This window comes from Capricornis sumatraensis, chromosome 1, assembly GCF_032405125.1.
Source record: "Capricornis sumatraensis isolate serow.1 chromosome 1, serow.2, whole genome shotgun sequence".
Classification (NCBI taxonomy): Eukaryota; Metazoa; Chordata; class Mammalia; order Artiodactyla; family Bovidae; genus Capricornis; species Capricornis sumatraensis.
Genome location: NC_091069.1, coordinates 196183232 through 196197357, shown reverse-complemented (window position 1 = coordinate 196197357; position 14126 = coordinate 196183232). Strand labels below are relative to the sequence as shown.

General features: G+C 38.5%; 1 protein-coding gene across 1 annotated transcript in view; it reads right to left on the bottom strand.

Annotated features, from left to right (window-relative positions):
* Window positions 1-14126, bottom strand: part of TBL1XR1 (TBL1X/Y related 1) — a 172934-nt gene that overhangs the window by 74141 nt on the left and 84667 nt on the right. Inside the window, exon 2 of the mRNA XM_068970370.1 lies at window positions 8821-8895. The gene's annotated coding sequence lies outside the window, so the exon portion shown is untranslated. The remainder of the gene's footprint in view (window positions 1-8820; window positions 8896-14126) is intronic.

Here is a 14126-nt window from a genome sequence, read left to right as displayed (position 1 = left end):
TCATCTGTCTGCCAGACAGACAGACAGACAGACACACACACACAGTATCTCACTGGCGGGGAGAGGTGAGATGACAGCAGACAAGGCCAAGGTGTCGCGATGGGTCATCTGTCACACACACACACACACACACACACACACAGAATATCCCACACACAGAGTATCACACACACACACACACACACATACACACAGAGTATCCCACTGATGGTTACGGGACCTGTTCTGTTACAGGCAGAAGGACAAATCAGAGAAAGCCTGGTTTTGAAATAAATTTCCATCCCTACTTATAAGTAGAAACTTCAATAAAAGGAGGAAAAAAGGAGACAAATGACTTATGAATCATTTCAAGATAAATGAATTAACTATTCACTCTACGAAAAAACCACTGCTGATTCTATCCTACTTGCAACTGAGGGGAGAAAGTGTACAAGGAATACATTAAAAGACTTTATGAAACAAAAACATTCCTCCATCAAATGAATTAAAAGATTGGTGAAGGAAACACAAAATGTGTTTAAAAAGTACACAATATTTAATTCAGATGTTTCACTGTGATACTTGGCTTCTGAAATTTCAGGCAAAATATCAAATCCCCCCTTCCAATGAAAACAACAATTTGCCCTGTCTGCCAGAAACAAGCGAAAGTCGCTCAGTCCTGTCTGACTCTTTGCGACGCCATGGACTGTACAGTCCTAGGAATTCTCCAGGCCAGAATACTGGGGCGGGTAGCCTTTCCCTCCTCCAGGGGATCATCCTAACCCAAGGATTGAACCCAGGTCTCCAGCAATGCAGGCGGATTCTTTACCAGCTGAGCCACAAGTGAAGCCAGAAAATAACAGAAAGCTTAAGAAAATTTGCGAATGCAAATATAATTTTTTTTAAAGGCCTCTACAACAATTTCATTCCTTAACTGTCCCTCATGTAATATAAAAGGCAACACACAATCTCTGTGAGAACCCAGAGTTCCACTCCAATTCCATCCCTTATCATTTCCATCTCAGAAAAGAAATAAAGACATGTTTTCTAAAGAGAGGAAAAAACTGTGGGAAAAGACTTGGTTCAGACTTCAGACTTTAAATTTATTATCTAAGCCATTATGAACAGGAAAAATGGTTTTCTCACCTATAAAACAGAGATGGTAACAGACTCACAGTTACACAGATATTTAAATATCTATCTACTCTCTTTCAGAACACTCACTCATCGTTCCATTGTTGGTCTGATTTTAATTTACATTTTCTTGTGTGTCAAAAAACTGTAAGCTAATCAAAATGTCTTGGTGTCTCTTACATATTTAAAATATATCTCTGTGATTTGTTGTAAACTCATAAACCCCTACATTGAGCTATTTTTTTAAAATATCAGATTACAATGAACTTATATGATTCCACTAAAATTTAACTGGAAATGAATGTCAAGTGAGATGGTCTTTTATATAGAGAAAGTAGGTAGAAAAATAAGAACACTAGCATCTTTTTAAAAAACAGATCCTCCTGACAGGAGGAAATAGTAATCATAGCATAGGACAAAAAATAGACATTGTGAAGAAATTCCGTTTAAAAGAATCGGGAGAAAAATCAAAAGATATGACTGAAATTAACTAGCTTGCAGAAAAGGACAGAACGTGAGAAGAAAACAAACAGTATCTGTTAAATTCGGCAGTTTCTGTCTTTTACCTCTCAAACTTCAGTATGTTAGTTTTTCTTTGGAACAAAAAACTAAAATGTAAATGTTTTTAAAAAGCAGTATTATCTCCTAGAAAGGTGGATGGATTGATGAAAGAAAGCAAGGAAAAGAAGATTCCAAATGGCTTTAATACATCTATAAAATATGGTTTGTAGTTTCAAATTTGGCTATATTGCTAGTATTAGACCAAGAGCCTAATTCTAATCAGGAGATGCAGGTTTGATCTCTGGATAGGGAAGATCTCTGGGAGAAGAAATTGGCAGTCCACTCCCATATTCTTGCCCGGAGAATCCATAGACAGAGGAGCCTAGTGGGCTACTGTCCAAAGGGTCACAAAAAGTCAGACAAGACTGAGAAAGCAAAGCACAGCACGGCACAATCCTAAATGTGTCTGATCCTGTTAGGACTGAATCTAACATAGTACAGTCAGTGTGAGAAGTTGGAAAAACTTTATTTGGGGCTCCCTGAGACATAAAGAGCCATATTTTATTTTTGGTTGCATGGTGCCTCATACTAAGAAATTGTAGAACAGAGGCCAAGATTACATGACATATGAAGATCAATTTTTCAACTGCTACTCACCATAACAAGTTAATTATTACACCATATCGCTATTCACCATAACAAGTTTAACTATTCCACCATAACAAGTCAACTATTACATTTAATACAAGGATTAAATCCATGTAAGAATCTACACTTTCTTTGCCTTCGGAGTGATACCACAATCACTCAGGTTTCATTTTGGTCAGTCATATCAGCCTCACGTCACACAACAAACATCTAATGGTAAAGATGAGGTTAAACCCAACTCCAGGGACTTCCCTGGTGGTCCAGTGGTTAAGATTTTGCCTTTCAATGCAGGGGGTGCATCCCTGGTCAGGGAGATAAGACCCCACATACCTTCCGGTCAAAAACCCCAAATATAAAACAGAATAGTGTAACAAAAGTATAACAAATTCAATAAAGAGTTTTAAGATGGTCCATATCAAAAAGAATCTTATTTAAAAAACACAACTCCAATGTGCATGTGCTCTGCTTTTCTGAGTTTACCATTTATTTTGCTTTTACAGAAAATAAACCATACATTTTTCAAAGGGATACCTGCTCAGACATATGCAAAAGCACAGACACTTCTGAAAGAAATTCAGCCTGTAGCTATTATTTTCAGTTCCATCCATTCCAAGGGGGAGGGGAAAAAAAATCCACAAAACTAAGAGAGTTTTTCACTGTAACTCTCTTAGTATTGATTTGAAAATTAGTTCTTCAGGAGACATAAATTCTCCACCAAAATAAAATGAATACTACACACAATCCTGTCTATATGGCAGTACCATTTATTCTTCACATTTAGTAATACCACTTCAAAATCATGATAGTAGATGAATATAATAATGAACTTTTCTACAGTGAACAGAACAAATTATTTCATAGATGATGTTCTGGGAAAGTGGAGAATGAAAAGGAACAGATCATTAGCTCCTCAGTACGTACCACACTGCTCTTGGGGAGTTAGCTCTCAAAAGGGTTACAACTCTGGGGTCTTCTCCTCAGTTGAGCAAGTCATGGTTTACTTTTATCAATTCTCTTAAGATAATCAAGTTCTAGGAGAAGAGATGTTAACAAAATACAGTAGGGCAATTTACAAATGAGAGTAACTAACTCACACTGAGAAACGTAGTTGCAGGCAGACTAGAATACCCACTGACACAACAGTGAGTGGGCACTGGCAGTGCCCAGGCCACAAGCCCCGATCACTGTTTTCCTGAGCAAGTAGGCACCTTCTTACTGCAAACACCTGAAAAGTCATCTGGCCACAGTGAGGTCAGGGGAGAGTACTAAGCAGCTGATGTCTTGACCTTTCTAAAGCGTAACTCCACCAATAAGGAATGGAGTTGTTGGACAAATTGCCCCTTTCCTGACTATCGAGTGGAAGAACTAAGGGGCATGTTCTACACTGGCTTCCAAAGGTCCCAAAAAGAAATGGTCCCAACTGCCTAAAATATTAACCTGTATCCTATTCTGGTCTCCTTATCTTCCTTATTTCCTCACAAGAACTTTCCGGGTTCAGATTTCACATAAAATGGTTATAATCAAGGGTCTGATTCTACAGAAATCAAACCTGACAACTGGTCAGTGAGGTTCTATTCTTAGTAGGAAAATCTTGTTAAATCAAATTAAGTTTTAGAAGCTGTGGGATGACTGGAGAATTAGAAAAAAGGAGAAAAGAGAAGGCCCAAAGGGACTGGTCGACAAAATGGGTAGTCTTTTATTGAAAATGAGAATTTATCTTTGGAAGAGTTCAAAGGAAAAAACACACAAACTGCTCTAAAGCATGTGAGATGCAAATGAGAACTAAACTGAGACACCATTTTTCAACTATGAGATAAAATATGTATATATCCAAAAGGTTCTGACTATATACTGTTTACAAGTGGGAAAACAGGCACCCTCACACATTACTGGAAAAAAAAGAGAATGGCATAAAGCCTAAGGAAGAGAATTTGGCAAGCTGCCTCAAAATTACATGAACATTTATGCTCATACCTAAAAGTCTCATTCATGAGACAGCCAAGCTACATCTAGGTAATGAACTTCTACTCAGCTATTATAAAAACAGAGAACTAACCCTATACACTACTATAAGGTGGTCTCCAAAACGTTCTGCTGACTTCTATACAAAACTATACAAAACATTTAAGTTGACTTCTGAGCGTTGATAGGACTCTGCTCTCTGATAGTTTCCCTGTTTTGTGACATGACAGGGTGTTACTGAGCTCGTCTTCTGCTTGTACATACAAAACAAAACGTACATATATGTGTGTGTGTGTGTGAGTGTCTACAGACCCACATACACTCTCACATACACAGACTCACACATGTTTATTTATATTTTTAAAAACAGCAACCTAAGCTAAACTTGGTTACCTATAAGAAGAAACTAAGTATATACTTCATTTTGAAGTAATATCACTGTTTTACATAAAATTATAAGCAAGATTAAATCAGTATTTTCAAACCCTAAGAATTAAAAATAAAATGAAACAAACAGACCTGATTCTGACCAAGTTAGTAGAAAAATCATATAAGTGGATTTACTTTGAATGTAAACCCCAGTGGGGCATGGGCAAAAGAAAAAAAAATTAAAACTGCAGTTTTCAGTAATCATATTGGTGGTAATGGTTTAAATATATAAACATATATTTATAAATATAAAAATTATACTATGTACAATATTTTTGTATTTACATATTTATATCTTACACTTTATTTTATAGTTTAATGTTTTATCCATGTTAAATACATATATAGCATTATACTAAAATGTAATATAAATATACAAAAGAAACAAGTTTATGTAAATACCATTAGAAAAAGACATTATTCAGCGTGAGAAAGGATGGAAACATTGAAATCAAAGAATTTAAGCTTGAAAAATTAAAATCGAAAATTTTTATCAGATGCAGCACAGACACACCAGATAGATATCCAGAATACAACAAATGCCCTCAGCACAAAACTATGGCTCTACATACTGCTTCTCACTAAAAGGAACTGGACTTTCTGGAGACACAGCTGAGTTAAGGACTGCATGGAGAAGATGAGCTCAGGAACACCCTGTCATGTAACAAAGCAGGGAAGCTATCAGAGACCAGAGTCCCATCAAAAACGCTCAGAAGTCAACTTAAAGAGGCTCCCTAGGCTAAGACAATCTGAGTATCCTAAAGGATAAAAACTACAATGCAGTAAAAAATCAAATTATTTAAATTCACAAGCTCAGAGAGACACTCTTTTAAAAGTTCTTTCTGGTCTACTTTTCCCAGCATTCTAGGAAACAACTTAGCACTTTAAATACAGGCAGATAAACTTATGTACAAAACAAGAACAGAGCTAGATATAGAAAACTGGTAAATAAAGGGAAGAATCAAGAATTTGGTATGCCGTTTCTGTGCAAACTGTGCCACAGAGTAACCAAATACCTAATGAGGGAAGTTTCTTTTTATAGAAATGTTACTGATAATAAATAACAAGAGATGATCTAGGTAATGACCATCAATGGTCACAAACAGAGACCAATCAATATTATATGCCTCTCCTTAAATTCCTTAGTACCCCCTACAATATGTTCTGTCACCCTCAGTTCAGTCGCTCAGTCATGTCCAACACTTTGCGACTCCATGGATTGCAGCACGCCAGGGTTCCCTGTCCATCACCAGCTCCCAGAACTTGGTCCAACTCATGTCCCTCAAGTCAGTGATGCCATCCAGCCATCTCATCCTCTGCCGTCCCCTTCTGCTCCTGCCCCCAATCCCTCCCAGCATCAGGGTCTTTTCTAATGAGTCAGCTCTTCGCGTCAGGTGGCCAAAATATGAAGAGCTTCAGCTTCAGCATCAGTCCTTCTAATGAATACTCAGCACTGATTTCCTTTAGGATTGACTGGTTTGATCTCCTTGCACTCTTGCTGTACTTGTTACTTTCTTTCCTGTGACAGTTTTTGGCTGTTGTGAGGGTTAGGGGGTTGGTTTATTTGGTTTTGGGGCAGTGTAAGCTGATGACTCTTGAGAGTCCCTTGGACTGCAAGGAGATCCAACCAGTCCGTTCTGAAGGAGATCAGCCCTGGGATTTCTTTGGAAGGAATGATGCTGAAGCTGAAACTCCAGTACTCTGGCCACCTCATGCAAGGAGTTGACTCATTGGAAAAGACTCTTGATGCTGGGAGGGATTGGGGGCAGGAGGAGAAGGGGACGACAGAGGATGAGATGGCTGGATGGCATCACTGACTCGATGGACGTGAGTCTGAGTGAACTCAGGGAGTTGGTGATGGACAGGGAGGCCTGACGTGCTGTGATTCATGGGGTCACAAAGAGTCGAACACAACTGAGCGACTGAACTGAACTGAACTGAAGGTGATGACAGTAATTTCTTAATATCACCATATATCCTTTTAATTTGAACTTTTACAGATTGACAACAAAATCATATATTACATTTGGTTGCTGCTGCTGCTACCGCTGCTGCTGCTGCTAAGTCGCTTCAGTCATGTCCGACTCTGTGCGACCCCAGAGACGGCAGCCCACTAGGCTCCCCCCTCCCTGGGATTCTCCAGGCAAGAACACTGGAGTGGGTTGCCATTTCCTTCTCCAATGCATGAAAGTGAATGTGAAGTCACTCAGTCGTGTCCAACCCTCATCGACCCTATGGACTGCAGCCTTCCAGGCTCCTCTGTCCGTGGGATTTTCTAGGCAAGAGTACTGGAGTGGGGTGCCATTGCCTTCTCCTACTTAGAGCTTATGCTTCACTATGTACGGCTTCTGTCACCTCACCCCCATTTCCAAATAATGCAGAAAAACCTGAATTAGATTAATCTTTTACGTCTAACTACTGATTTATTTTCTTTTAAAAATCAAGGGAAAGAAAGGCATAAGGATGCAATCAAGACAAACGTATTAGAAGGATAAAAAGAGGTAAAGCATAAGCCATACATAAAAATGACTTAAAAATGACTTCAAGGATTTTTCAAAAAATTGGCAAATGTGCTTGAGATAACTGAATTTAAAATACAAGCTGTTTCCCAAACAAAACAACACACAGGCTATGTGAGAGGTACATTACAAAGTCACTTGAAGGTAGGCACTTAGAAGAGAGAACCAGGAGCATCACAATTGGCTCTCAGACATCCAACAGGTCTGTGCACCTTATTTCTTGGGGGAGACACACCACAAGTAGCTAAGACTCCAACAACCAAGAAAAACGCACAGGTTTCAAAAGTGAACTTCAAACAAAACAGTTAGTTACTCAAAATCCTTGATGAGCTGCTTATGTGAGAAACTGTAGTGCTCCAGAGGAAACAGCAGATTTAATGATGGTTTATGAATCACCCAAGTACCATAAAGAACCCTTAAATATTTCATATATGAATGAAGGACCATGTCATCCTTCATGCTAGGGAGAGACAGAACAAAAATCCTTTTTTTCCCCAACATTCCGCATTACCTACTGAGGGGAAGGAGAATGGGAGATTGGAGATAGGCAGAGGTATTTTCTCATCAGCAGTAAGAATATAGAAGATAGTTTAGGCAGAGGAAATCTAACACACTGACAAGTCCACCTTGAAAATGAATCATTTCCTAGAAATATTTTCACAGATAACTTTCGTATCGCTCTCGCTCATTCTGGTTCTAGTTAATTTTTAGTACTTTTTATTTCAGACAGATGCATCTATAATTTCCCACCAAGTTCTATAAAACTTAATCAGTTTCTATAGCTCCCCAATTTAATATTTAAAATCAAAATTTGATTAAAAATAATTCAAAATTTTGATAATGCACTATAGAAAACACTGTTGTAAGACATTAATTCTTAAGAAAATAAATAAAAATTCATAATTCATCTATTTCCTGATCCCCCAAATACAGAGCCATACCACTTATGTTAGGAATTACTTTTTGTAAGGTAAAAATCACTCTGATTTCTAGGCAACAGTGATGAGACCACTTAGCCTAGCTAGAATGAACGTTAGAAATTTAGTCCAGTGCTATCGCCTAATTTTTTAAGAGTGCTTCTGCCGAAAAGTCACACAAGACATATGCAGCAGAGAGCAGATCCCAAGTCCCACAGTCTAGTAGTCTTTGCTGTATCACACAGTGGACAGATCTTCATTCCACAGAGAAGAGATTCTAAACAATCTTGTTAAATAAATAAAGAATAGTTCTCCTAATAATTGTCCACTTACTAAAGACAGGTAGAATTTTAGCCATTTAACTGCCCATTAACTATAAATATTATGAGAAATGCGATATGACTATTTCAGGAAGATGATGGACAAAAACACAAGAGCTATTACTGCCACTGTAGCCTGAGTTTAGTACTCTCCATTCTGATAGCCACAGCAAAGACAATGGAAATCTTCAGATTGAGTGTTCTGCCTTAAAACATAAATGAATAATCAACCATTATTTTCTAAGTACCTTGAATTACATATTTTTAAAAACAGTTCTTCAGTTTGGGAACATATGAATTTTGTCAAATTGTGGAAAACTTAAAAATTTTTAACAGGTTCTTAAAAATAAGAGAATAATAAAAAGAGCAATTAAGACAATCTCTGACAAAAGAAAAAGGAGAAATTCTTACCATTGGCAGTGCATTGATGTGGGGATGTACAACTCAGTATCTGGTACCGCCAATCACAAGTTGCTGTTGCTGATGCTGAGGAAAAATGAAAGTAAAATATTCAGTGCATCCTAAAACACATTCTGCTGAAAAGATTTCTCATTCCAAATTTTACAGGAAGGAAATACTATCTCTATGTCTTTAAGGCCCCCACCAGAGAGTATCTGTCTCTCCCTAAGCAACTGTTGTCATAAACAGCAGCAACTTTTGAGCATGTAGTACACAGAGGCACTGAATCGTTACAACATTTCTAAAAAGTTGACACAATGAACAAAATGAGGCTCAAGAGATGAATCTGCGTAAAGGAGGCACTCACCGCCATTCAACTCAACTCACGCAAATATTACCACTACTGGGCCCAGTATGGCAGGTTCATAATCTACCATCATGAGCCATGAAAAACAGTATACACTTATATATTACATAGTCTGTTTAATGACTGAGAGAAAATATGACTGGTTTTGAAGCAATTTCAATCAAAATGTACTAAACTGGAACTCTCTTCAGACTTTCTATTCTACAGTTTACCCAGTCTTCTCAATTGCTGGGGCACAGCACATTACTACTTTTCAAGACCATTTTCTGCAAATACACAGTGGTTTTTCACACACCCTTTCAGAGTGGCGGCTTTCGGGTGGGACGCCGACCAGTGCAGCTCCCACCATGGCCAAGCAGAGCGCACCGTTCAGAGTACAACCTGATGATGCCACATGAAGGTATGCAAGCGATTTTCTTCATACACCAAAAAGTGTGAAGTCAGTAACACTAAACAGATAACCTGGCAAATACACAAAATATGTGCAGGAAAAAATGCTATCCCTTGAAATGTGCTCCTCTCTTGATTTTAACTTCAACTGACTGAAACCCCCACTCTGCTGATTACCAAGGCCACACTAAATAACTTCAGTGCTATTACACAACTTTCAAGTAGCTGAGCTGTAAGAAGTTCTAGGAATTAAAATAATCTTAAACACACCACACATTCGCAAGTGAAACTACAGACGTTATATCAACATATGAGATTTCACCGGCTTCCTGTGCTTCAAGACAGGTAAGTGAGCCCCAAGGCTTTCTGGCACAAAACACTGAGCTACTCGGTAGATCCTTACTAACACCTATTGGGAAAATGTTCTATAGCCATCGTGACTGAATCCAAACAAAGACTAGATTATTGCTAGGTTCTGTCTACCTCAGGGTTATTTGTTATGGACATCAATTATTTTACTATGCAAGTTTTCATGAATTTTCGAGCTCTAAGCTATGTAGACTGGCATACATTTATTCTGCTAAGTCACTTCAGTCAAGTTTGACTCTGTGCGACCCCACAGATGCCAGTCCACCAGGCTCCCCCGTCCCTTGGATCCTCCAGGCAAGAACACTGGAGTGAGCTGCCATTTCCTTCTCCAGTGCATGAAAATGAAAAGTGAAAGTGAAGTCGCTTAGTCGTGTCTGACTCCTAACGACCCCATGGACTGCAGCCCACCAGGCTCCTCCGCCCATGGGATTTTCCAGGCAAGAGTACTGGAGTGGGTTGCCATTGCCTTCTCCACAGTTATTCTAGTTATTTATAAATAACTAATATATGCTACTGACCTTCATACAACATTCTAGATCCTTAACAGTAAGCTTCATCAGTACTAACAGTGAAAGCAGTACTACATGTCGAATGTGTTTCTTGAGAATCTCTAATTTTTTCATCCACCTTCTAAAATGATTACATCAGGGAAGGTGGAAAGCTTATTCTAACTGTTAAAGTGCCTGCCCTACCATTTTCTTGTTTCCTATTCTTGTTCATGTTTCTGATGTTCTGTTTCTTTGCAGGAATCTTCACATTATTAGTCTATTTTATGGGGTTTGGTTAAAACTGAATAATATAACCCACAAACCTATATAATCAAACACAAGTAAACTTATAGTGAGTGAAGTTGCTCAGTCGTGTCCAACTCTTGGCGACCCCATGGACTGTAGCCTACCAGGCTCCTCCATCCATGGGATTTTCCAGGCAAGAGTACTGGAGTGGGTTGCCATTGCCTTCTCCAGGAAATCTTCCCGACCCAGGGATTGAACCCAGGTCCCCCGCATTGTAGGCAGACAAAACTTACAGTAATAAGCCCAAATTACATGGCAATTTTCAGAAATGGAATGAGTGAATGGGCGTGCCACTGCTGCTCTGCAGAACTCCCAACCCTTTGAACACCATTATGGACCATATGTTACACATGACTCTCTGACACCACAGCCAAGTGAACTGCAGTATCAAATATTAAAAACATTTAATTTTTAAAATCTAAAATGAGCATATATGGAGTAACTGAGCACTGTACTTCAATGGAGAGCTTTTACTACGAGGATGTGTACACACCCAACGCACACAAACTTACAAACATGTACCTTTGGGAAATACTAAATCAGGTTATTCCTGTTGCTAGTCTTGACTCCCCCCTCCCTGGTCTCTCCCCTTTAATTTTCTTGTGGTGAGTCCTCTCATTACTCTCACAGAGGTCTCTAATCTCAGTTTCCTCTGATATTTTCTCTTCCCTTCTTTTCATTCGTCCATTCATTTAGCTCTTATCAGGTGACAGCTCCTCATGGGAAAAGCCCACAAGAGTGATTTAATATTGAAGGGGTTAAATATCTGATTCTAGGAGTTGAAGGGTAAATAAATCTATGGAAAATGGTATATTAAAACAGGTATCTTAGTTCTTCTACCAGGGGTCCAACCTATGCCCCTTGCAGTGGAAGCCACAGAGTCCTAACCACTGGACCACCAGGGAATTCCCAGAAACTTTAAAAAATTATACATAGGGCTATATTTTGGTTTCTGCATTAATATTTTCCTGGTTGATTCATTTTGAAAGCATCAATTCTCCAGTGTTCAGTCTTCTTTATGGTCCAACTCTCACATTTGTACATGACTACATAGCTTGGCTATATGGGCCTTTGTCGGCAAAGTGATGTCTCTGCTTTTTAATAAATTGTCTAGGTTTGTCATAGCTTTCCTTCTGAGCAGCAAGCATCTTTTCATTGATGCTTTCAAACTGTGGTGTTGACCAAGATTCTTTGGAGTCCCTTGGAGATAAACCCAGTCAATCCTGAGGGAAATCAACACTGAATATTCATTGGAAGGACTGATGCTTGAAGCTCCAATACTTTGGCCATCTGATGTGAAGAGCCAACTCACTGGAAAAGAATCCGATGCTGGGAAAGATTGAAGGCAGGAGGAGAAGGGGGTGACAAGAGGATGAGATGGTTGGATGGCATCATCGACTCAATAGACATGAGTTTGAGCAAGCTCCAGGAGACAGTGACGGATAGGGAAGCCTGGTGTGGTGCAGTCCATGGGTTGAAAAGAGTTGGACACGACTGAGGAACTGAACAACAACAAAGGTGACTTAAGATAATCCAATAGGATAAATATATATTAAAACCACCTGTACTAAAGCAATTCAATTGGCCAAAAAAACCAAAACCATTATTATGTATCCTGAACACCTGCCTTTATAATCTCACGTGCTCAAACTCCTCTGCTCTCACCGCAGCAGCCCACCCTCGCTGCTCCGTACTCTGGCTGCCTCGGCACTGCCCAGTACTTTGTCAGAAATGTCCCTCTACTGTGGTTTTTGCCCACAAACCTAGCCCATCTCTTCTTTCAAGTTTCAGCCCAAATCAGTTTCCTCCCTGGATTACTCACTTACTACTTGAGAGAAATGCGTGTCTCCCTTACCACAACTCTGAATTGCCTCATGCTCTCCTCATGCCTCCCCTATCAGGCTTCCCCAGGCCAGGGCCTGCTCTGCTCATGTCGCTATCCCACCACAGAACTAAGAACAATGCCTTGAACATTCAGTTTGTGGGATACACATGATGATAAAGTTACATAGTATCTATACATGCAGGGATAGGTACATACATATTTGAAAATAAAACACAGTCAAACTGAATTACAACACAAATCACAATGGCAAGGAAGAATTCAACAGTGAGTTTTGCTTTGTTTTTAATACTTAGGAGAGCCTGGCTATACCAATAATTTTAGTATCACTTCCAAGAAAGCCAATAAAGGTTGATCTTTTGCCATTAAAATAAAAAAAACTATGATAAGCCACATCATAAAATCTGTAAAACTATCAACTACTTAGTGTACTACATAAACTAAACCCATGTGCTTCACTTCTTGTGATGAAATAAATGTTGGCAGGCTTTAATTTCATCTATAAACACAAAGCTGTGCTTTTAGAATCTGAATTTCAGAACATTTTACCTAAAATAAATGAAGTATTAATCTTAGAATAAGCTTTCAGTATAGAAACAGACACTACTAATTCAGCAGACATCACTATACATAATCAGTATTTTTTTAAGATGAAAAATTCTATAAAAAACAGCATAACAGTATATGTTGACTGATCTTCAAACATACTACCCTGCAATCTCTCCAGAGGCAAATTTCTTTGATCTAAAAATCTCTTTTAAAAGCTAATGGATTATGAACCTTCTCCCTAGAAAAAGTTAAAAAAAATTTTTTTTTTTGCTTATAATTCATAGCAGTGACATAATCTACTCTAGAAACCAGTAACTAGTAACAAAGGCAAGAATGAGTCACTGGTATCTTTAAGAAATAAAAGTTACAAATGAATTTTTTAAATTTGGAGGACTGCAGGGAAATTATCTCAAGAATTAAGAGAAAAATATATCAATCCTACCATAATCAATCTTCTTAGAAAGATTTTTGTTAAATGAACTTCTGGACAACAGAAAAGTCACAGATAAAGTTCAAATTAAACTGCTTAGCACAAGACTGAAAGCACAATAAATAATGGTGATTACCTCCAACCAGAAATTTAAGAAAGGAATATATTTGTAAATCAAAGAGTTTCAACTTAATCTTCTCAATTACATTGATCCACTTCACACAAAATGACTTTGTTAGCTGCTTTCTTCAACATGGCAATCTCAACTAACACACTATACATTCATCAGAGCTCTAAAGCATTATGTCCCTCAGTCTCCTCCCTATTCTCATTTCTCAGGGAATGACACACAGATATAAGCTGGGCAGCCAAAAGAGGAAGTTAGTGAAAAGGGGGAAGGAGCTGTGATAGAGGATTATCTTAAGAAAACTGACCCTGAGATCAGGCCCAAAGGCAGAGCAGTTAGGCCAAACGCAGTGCACCCATCACTGCCTCTGACTTCCACTTCGCTTTGTTAGTTAAGGGATTTAAGGGAAATGAATTTTATTATGACCCCAAGTTTTCTAAAAATAAGAA